The sequence below is a fragment of the Clupea harengus genome, chromosome 16, assembly GCF_900700415.2.
Source record: "Clupea harengus chromosome 16, Ch_v2.0.2, whole genome shotgun sequence".
Lineage (NCBI taxonomy): Eukaryota > Metazoa > Chordata > Actinopteri > Clupeiformes > Clupeidae > Clupea > Clupea harengus.
In genome coordinates, this window is record NC_045167.1 from 20,678,118 (window position 1) to 20,687,199 (window position 9,082).

At 39.4% G+C, this 9,082-nt stretch overlaps 1 long non-coding RNA gene across 2 annotated transcripts; it reads left to right on the forward strand.

Moving 5' to 3' along the window:
- Nucleotides 1–5,695: 5,695 nt before the first annotated feature.
- On the forward strand, nucleotides 5,696–7,979 carry LOC105912437. 2 transcript variants are annotated; one of them, XR_004165418.2, is made up of 6 exons: nucleotides 5,696–5,856; nucleotides 6,259–6,321; nucleotides 6,459–6,487; nucleotides 6,654–6,705; nucleotides 6,810–6,903; nucleotides 7,034–7,979. It is a non-coding gene; the product is annotated as an uncharacterized LOC105912437 (long non-coding RNA). The 2 variants fall into 2 exon arrangements; XR_004165417.2 differs by lacking the exon at nucleotides 5,696–5,856 and adding an exon at nucleotides 5,865–6,165 and having other exon boundaries at nucleotides 7,034–7,978.
- The last annotated feature ends 1,103 nt before the right edge of the window (nucleotides 7,980–9,082 follow it).

Genomic DNA, 9,082 nt, shown 5'->3' on the forward strand with positions numbered 1-9,082 from the left:
CAAGCTGTGGTATGAAGTTATTTCAAACATCCATTATTAAATGTATCAAGGTGCTTCTAACTCGGAATTCATGAAGCCCTTACTGGTTTTAATGTGGACTTTAGAGCTTTTTAGAGCTTTTCCCCTGAATCATAAGTAAATATCCACTCGTCATCATGTGACATGCCCTCTGAAGAATATTCGTGGTTTTCATATACTTTCAACTCATATGAATTATTCCACAAGAATGTATCACATTCACGTCACCTTCATTAACACACAAAAGTTCAGCAAGAGCCTTCCTGTCTGCTAACATTCACTTTCATATCTAGGTAGACCCCATACTGCTTTCCCTCCTTAAAGCTTGAACTAGACCCCCAAGACACACCCATTATGTTAAGTTGTGTATTCTATCTTCCTATAACTGAAATGTAACTTGTATGTACATTTTGTTGGAGAAAGAACATCATACGAGACATCAACCGCTACGGGTGGTGAGAGAACACAGCAAGGAGCATTTAGGAGATATTGCAGCCTTTGAAGACAAGCCCAACAGAACAGAAACTACACTATGGACCGTATCTCATAGACATCTCTCATTCTCTCTCTCTCTCCATCGTAGTGTTTTTGTGTGCTCGGCGACTGTCGCATAAAATAAACCGACATCCTACCCATCAGACGGGCATTCTATCGAGTTCTTTGCTAAATCACGTAATCACAACTAAAATCAGAGCTAAACCAGAGGTGTGTTATATTATAGTATAATAGTGATGTTTTCACGGGAAATCTGTAGAAACACTCCGATCTTTCGATTGGTGTAGGTCCAACGGTCTTTCAGTTGGGGGCAGTGTTGTGCATGAACGCGTTCATTGAACACGTTCATTTTTATGAGAACGATGAACTGAACGCAACTTCATGACAAATAATGAATTTGAACGGTGAACACGTTCATATTATCTGAGGTCTAGCTAAAACATTACGGAATATTTTCCTTCTACTGAGGAAAGACGCTGTCTAAATCGAATGCTTGTACCATGTCGTTGCTCAGTAGGCTACCTTTTAAAAAGGCCATAGTAATTATTTGTTAAATTGCCCAGACAGACCATGTTTCGGTAAATTACCATATTTGGTAATTGCGTTGGTCATGTGACTCCACGTCTCATAGTGCAATATTTTGATATCGCTTCACGGCATATTTAGATGGAGTAGCAGTTAACTTCGGCCATATTTTCACATAATTGAACGTTCCACTTTGTTGAAGTTGTGTGCGTCAATGTATACGTGAGTTTGACTTTGTAGCCTACCTTGTCATTATGTGTTTGTTATAGTTTAGCTTTCTCATAATTGTTACGAGCACTGTCACTTAATTGATCTAGCATGATGCACTGTTCGTGAACTCGCTTAGCATAAGCTGCTAATGTACAAATACGAGTGTTACAGGGTTTACCTATGCTAACTTTCGAGTGGTCTTTCATTTAGTGTACATGCCCTTGTTGATCTGAGATTAAGCCAGTAGCATGTCATTGCTGAAGAGGTTAAATTATTACCTTTAGTTCCCTGTATAATTCATTATTTAAATGGTACTACAGGGCTGTGTATTAATGTATATTTTCTGTTTGTACTTTACTTACACACACACACACACACACACACATACAAACATACACCCACCTACAATTTATCCCATTCATTGTTGTTAATGCAATACAAAGAGTGAAGAATCAAACTGAATATCTAAGTCTCCATTCTTTTCCATTCTAATCGGATGACCCTCAGTACACATTTTCCGAACGCCCTCTATAACAGTAGGCCTACCCGTATAATTTCTGCGATACCTAAACCAACTAACTCGACTTCGCCCTACATTACCCATGAATCATCGCACACACATGTATATCAAACAAGCAACGTATTTCAAGGCAACAGCACTAAAAATGGCAAGTGAAAGCGAAAACAGAGACGCAGACTCAGCGAGTACATCCGATCCACCTTATTATTATGTGCAGGATTTTTACACACTGTCTGATAAAGTTTCCGACAGTAAAAATCTCAACTTTCTGTGCAAATTTTGTCCTCCTGAAAAATTTGCAATAATAAAAAAAAAAAAATGAAAATGAACTGAACTATGAACTAGTTCAGAATTTAAATGGTGAACTATGAACGTGAACGATTCATGTTTACTTGTATGAACTGAACTTTGAACTAGTTCATGAGAGGTGTGAACGTGCACAACACTGGTTGGGGGTTTCCGCCCAGCCCCAACGACATCTTTTACCTCTATCTGTTGTGGTTTGAGATCAGCTATATAGCCTATATGGCAAACCTGTATGCGTCATCCTCACTGTTTAGAAGATGCGTAGATTAGTGTTCATAGGTAGCATCTTCCTCTGCTTCGGTATGTAAGAAATGTCTTCATGAACAAGTGTGCTGTCTTTACAAACTGGCAAATTGTGGGAATGCGAAAACGAATATTCCTTTTCTCTTTTGTAGTAGTAAATGGCTAGCCTGACGATGTCATACTCATAATTCTAGTCAGAATATGAGTCTGATATCGCTCCATTGGGCTGTGATTATGGGGCGTGTTTCAACCGAACCAGGAGAAAAAATGCCTCTTCGCTCGATTGGTTACCTACAACCAATCAGAACAACGTAGTATGTGACAGGGCCAGCTGATAAATTAAACTTTTACCGGATCCCGTAGGAAGGAAGGCAAAAACATCTTTTCGATTGACAAATGCCTTAATCGCGTTTCTCTGTTCCTCTTTCAAAATGAATGCACTGTCAATGTCTAAATGGACTCGAATCTATACATTTCAGCTCTCCAGCGGCAGCCATGTTTGTTGAAAACGAATTCAACTCGTGTGTTGGTGACGTGGTTGGTTACGTTACTGTTGATCATCTGTCCATCATCGTATAAAGCCCGCCTTAACAATTTGATTGGTACGGCCGATATCGAGCCGCAGATAATTTCTCCTCAATGGAGTAATGCCAGACCGAACTTCCCAACCAAAAAATGTGTGGGCGGGGCTAAGTTCTGTCTGGTATCCAGGCTAGTAAATGGCCTCTCTGTGGATGAATCTGAACATGGACAGCTGTCCCAAAGCCATACCAAAGGTAAGAGTGTTAAAAATCTCCTCACATGTATGAACAGTTTGTTCCAAATTTGTTAAACCATTTACACATAAGATATTTTTCATCTGTTAATATCAAAATGATCTGATGGGTTAGGTTCATGCTCTTTAACCTTAATGTAGGTCCAAATGAAGTAGATGCTATCCTGGAAAATGCAGAGACGTTTCTGCATACGGAGCTAAAGGTATATGGACAGGTTGCATGTGTTGCATGTGAAAAGATATACTGCCATTGCGTGATGATTTTATACTGTATCTTGCACATTTCAGTTATAAAACTTTGCCTGCAAAAAGGCTCTCTTCATTATTTTACAGAGACTCAACATCACCCATCAAATCCCTGGAGTCTGCAGTAGCTGTACATTTCTGCTGAACGGGGTCATTAGTCAAATACCTGAAAATGAGACAAGGGTATGGTGAAGTGAAATACCTTTTTAAAATATCCTTCATAGGTAATACTGATGGTAGATTGTTTCTTAATTTGAGTTGTTCTCCTCCTGCTGCTCTTTGTTCTCATTCTCCCTCTTTCTTCTCTTCTTTTATCTCTCTTTCCTGTTTTCTGCCAGGCCCACTTGCAAACCATCCTACACGGGATTACATCCTACACTTGCATAGAAATTGGTTTACCAGCTTGGATTTGTTGCCAATTTGAGACCAACTACTATGTCCAAAATGTCATTGACATGCTCAATAAGCATCTGAGGGATCCAAGGAGAATCTGTGTGTTCCTACATCTGTGCTGATGGCCAGAGCCCTGGAACAAACACGATGTTAAGTAACTCATGCTCAATGCTCAGCCACATGCATGTTGTGGAACCCATTTGCGAGTATAGATAAATCGGTGTTATCCTATTTTTGTAATTATTTGAGTATGATGCTGTTCAGGTTTTCGGTGCTGTAATGCTCTGCTTCACTTCCATATCATATTGTTAATAAAGTTATCATTCAGTGGTTGTGTTGGCATGATTATGCTTACACTATACTATTTTCATTTATCTAAAAAAAAACCTGCATGCAAAGTAATTTGGCTTTGTCACTCATGTTTTATATACCCTGCTATCCTGTCCCTTGAACATATTATATTCTTTTGATAACAATTCTTTGTAATTGGTTTGTATATGACAACTCACACTTATGCACTGAATTACTTGAGCACATGCATGTAGCCTACGTGCATATCATCACAAAATGTGGTCTTCAAGCATGCGCAGTGTTCAGTGGAGCACACTGCTATCCTTATTTGGATATGTATGGGTTGACACGTGAGAGAACATCTTCACAACATGTTCCTCAGCCAGACCACAGACAATAACAGGTGCTGACTACTTGTGACTGAATGTACAGCATGATCTGAATATGAAACTGATAGTGATAGCGGTGGACCCTCTGAATGGTCTTAGTATTTCTGCAGACATGCAACTTACAATTTGTCAGTTTAACATGATTCCCAATAAGTCTTTCAGGCAACTTATTGTATGCATTTAGTTGCATTTCACAAGCTTAGAAAAAAGTGAGCAAATGTAATAGAATGTTTAAAACAGAGACAAGAAACAGAATGAAAGCTGAAGGATGGCAATGGCTGGGCAACTAGGGCAGTCACCAGGGGAGACTGTGTTATACAGTATAGACACAGTACGTTTGGACGGACAGTCTTCTCAGTATGCGCCTCTAATTACTGGAATACCCTCCCTACTGATGTAAGAGAGTGCGCCAGTTTTTCAGTGTTCAAAAACAAACTTAAGAAATGGATAAAAAATAACCAAACCTGCAACCATATAATTAGGCCACTGCATTACTCACACCGTAACTTCCTTTTATGTCTAACACCTTGTATGTCTGTCTGGTTTTTACAATTTGTTATCTTAACTGCACTTTTTTGTCAAACTGTTGTTTATCCTTTTTTTAATTATTATTATTTCTTTCTGTCTCTCTCTGTCATGTCCTGCCAAGGGACAACGGATGAAAACTAGCTGACCTAGCTAATTCCGGTGCATTTACATTTTTTAAATAAAAATAATAAAATAAACATAAGATGCATAGTAGTATTGGGAAGCAACGTCTTCAGGCCTTCAGATTTGCATTGTTAGAAGTATAGAACAATTTATTTTTATGACAAGAAGACCTGCTTCCTGTACCGTTCATTGCCACATCAAAGTTGTATCTTGATAGTCTCCCTGCAGCACAAGGTGAGCAGGTCACATGTTTATGTCTGTACTTGATCTCATGATCTAATGTAGTGCATGCCACTTTTTTGTGATAATTGCATAGCGAGCAATGTGCTGTGGCCCCTCCAAAAGCAGAGGTTTGCTGAGGTGTTTATGGTTGAGGTTGGGTGGGTGTGGGTGAGACAGGTTGCGGGTAACAGGCTCCAACGTAATGGATTGAGATCAACTATAAATGGCTAACGGTCAGGATCCTGCTCTGTCTTCGTTTTGTGTTTCCTTGTTCCTGACATGTGCTTTCCTCTGTTTGTTTATTTTGTCATGTGCTTCTTGTGTTTGTTTTGTCAGGCCATGTGTTTTCTGTCTCTGTCCTGAAACTCCGCCCCCCACCTGCCCTCTGCCTCTTCCTGTTTCTTTCCCTCACCTGTTCCCAATCATCACCCTGTTTGCTTGCCTGATTTGTTTCTCCTGTTTCTTGTTTATTCCCCTTGTTTAGTTCACCTGTGTCTTGTTGTCTAGTGCCCCCTTTGGTATTTAAGTTCAGTCTGTCTTGTGGTTCACGTGGGTTTGGCAGTTTTTGCATGGTGAGAGATTCTGTCCTGTTTAGCTGTGTGCGGTCCTGTATTCCTTCTCTGCCTTGCTTTCATGCTTTTTGTGTTTTTGCTCTGCCCGTGTTTGTAGTTGGGATCTTCTGTGTTACCTCGGAATTTGGAGTTTTTGCCCTTGATCTTCTGTGCGTTAACCTTCTTGTGAATAAATCCTGAGTTTCCCTGCATCTGGTCTGCAATTGGGTCTACCTCGAAATTCGTGACCGCTAACCTGCATACCTATCATCATCACTGTTTAGAAAATGCGTAGATTTGTCTTCATAGGTAGCATCTTCCTCTGCTTTGGTAGGTAAAATGTCTTCATGAATAAGTATGTTGTCTTTGCAAACTGGCAAATTTTACGAATGCGAAAACGAATATTCCTTTTCTCTTTTGTAGTGGTGAATGGCCTTTCTGTGCATGAATCTAAACATGGACAGCTGTCCCAAAGCCATACCAAAGGTAATCAAGTATGCTCTCTTGATCAAGTTTCTTTACAAACTGGCAAATTGTACAAATGCTGAATATTTCTCCTCTCTTTTGTAACTTTGAATGGCCTCTCTTGTGCATGGATCTAAATATGGACCACACCTTTGGAGGCATACCAAAGGAAAGAGTGTATGAACAGGTAAACAGTTTGTTATAAATTTGTTCTAAAAGTTTATATGTTTTATAAGCTGCTTTGAACAAAAACGTCTGCTAAACCATAAGATTAACCATTTACACACAAGATATTTTTCATCTGTTAATATCAAACTGATCAGATTGGTTGGGTCCATTTAATCTTCATGTAGGTCCAAATCAAGTAGATGTTATCCTGGAGAATGTCTGCGTTTGGAGCTGAAGGTTTTGTATGAGAAGATATACTGCCATTACATGATTTGATGCTGTATCTTGTACATTTCAGTTACAAAACTTTGCCCTCAAAAACCCTCTTCATTACTTTACAGAAATTCAACATCACCTATCAAATCCCTGGATTCTGCAGTGTCTGTAAAATAGTGCTGGGCAAGGTCATCAGTCAAATACATGAAAGAAACAAAGGTATAGTGAAGTGAAATACTTTTTAAAATAACGTACTTCATAGGTAATACTGATGGTAGATTGTTTCTTAAATTGAGTTTGGATGTTTTCCTCCTGCTGCTCTGTCTTCCTCTTTCCTATTTTCTGCCAGGCCCAGTTGGAAACCATCCTACACCGGATTTGCAAAGCTATTGGTGTACCAGCTTGGATTTGTAGCAAATTTGTGACAAGCCACCATGTCCAAATTATCATCGACATCCTCAATAACCATCTGAGGGATCCAAGGAAAATCTGTGTTCCTACATATGTGCAGGCAGGCAGAGCCCTGGAACAAACACAATGTTGAGAAACTCTGTGACATGCATGTTGTGGAACCCATTTGCGAGGATAGATAAATTGGTAATATGCTATTGTGTGAACTTGCATTCAGTCATGTTTTATTAATTGATTATGATGCTCTTCGGTGCTGTAATGCTCTGCTTCGCTTCCATATCATCATTGTCAAAGTTATCATTCAGTGGTTGTGTTGTTGTGATAGAGTGATTATTAATACTTTAATATGTTTATGACTAGTGCTGTTTTCAGATGGTTAGCTCTTTCAATGCCTGTGTTATGATCTGTGCAAATGCAAACTTCTGCTTGGTTGGATACGGTGAAATGTGAAACTACCAATCTCTATATTCTTCTCCATTTTTAGTAAATTGCTGGAGGGTGTGAGAATCTGAATTATACAGCCAACAACTCAGCTTTTGATCAAAATGATCACACTCCACAAACAGTGATTTGGGCCATGATCATGGGCCATTCATTTGGGCAAGAACTGCATTCCTTTAACTTTGTCTAATATTCATCCAAAGCATCTGATTTTATTTGATTTTGAAGGGCTGGAATTTTACATTACATCCAAAGAAGGAAAATACATTAAAGGTTACCTTGCAATGTACCATTGCAATGGCATGATTCCTATGAAATATCTCATCATCTGCAGAGGGGTCAAACTGTTGACCTTGTTTGGATAGCATGACTTGCTGATGAAGAAGATCGGCTCGGTCTTAATAATCACACTCACACCAATTTAGCTTTTAGGGGAACAGAAAGGCCAAAGGTGTTAATCTGATGTCGGGCAGGAAAAATCACTGCAGACCCCTCACAACCCGGACACAACCTATTCAAACTCCTCCCCTCTGGTAGGCGCTACAGATCACTGTTCGCCAAAACCTCCAGACACAAAAACAGTTTCTTCCCCCTCGCCGTCTCATTACTGAACAGCTAACCCACTGTGGCACTGTGCAATAACCCTGGATCAATATAATAACCACTGTACAATTACTCCCGCAATCATATTTATTTAATTTATCCTCAAATACAATACACATCCCACCCTTACTGTATAACCGTCATACTCATACCGTCTAATATTTATCCCTGCACTTCTTGCACTCTCCACTTCTTCTTTGCACTTTGTTGTGTTACAATTTACAGCTCCTGTATATACTTTCTTAGACTTCTTAGACCGTTGCACTGTTTGTGTTGTATTGTGTTGTGATGTATATTCTGTGTAAACACATTGAGAGCCACTTTACCAAGTCAAATTCCTTGTTTGTGCAAACTTACTTGCCCAATAAAACCTGATTCTGATAAGGATGTGCTACGGTGGGGCTATATATTTTTGAAGCTGCAAGCAAGGTCATTTGGATTTGCAACTCATGTTTTATATATCTTGCTATCCTGTCCCTTGAACATATTTTATTCTTTTGATAACAATTCTTTGTCATTTGTTTGTATATGACAACTCATACTTATGCACTAAATTACTTGAGGACATGCAGGCATACATACACTACCGTTCAAAAGTTTGGGGTCACTTAGAAATGTCCTTATTTTTCAAAGAAAAGCACTGTTTTTTTCAATGAAAATAACATTAAATGAATCAGAAATAAAATGGCGAAGAATCTGAAAATTTCCTACAACAATGTGTACTACTCCCTTCAGAGAACAGCACAAACGGGCTCTAACCAGAGTAGAAAGAGGGAGGCCCTGGTGCACAACTCTGCCATGCCATACCCTGTCTACAGTGCTTGATTGGAGCCAATTTCCTCCTACAACAGGACAATGACCCAAAGCACACCTCCAAATTATGCAAGGAATATTTAGGGAAGAAGCAGGCAGCTGGTATCCTGTCTGTAATAGAGTGGCCAGC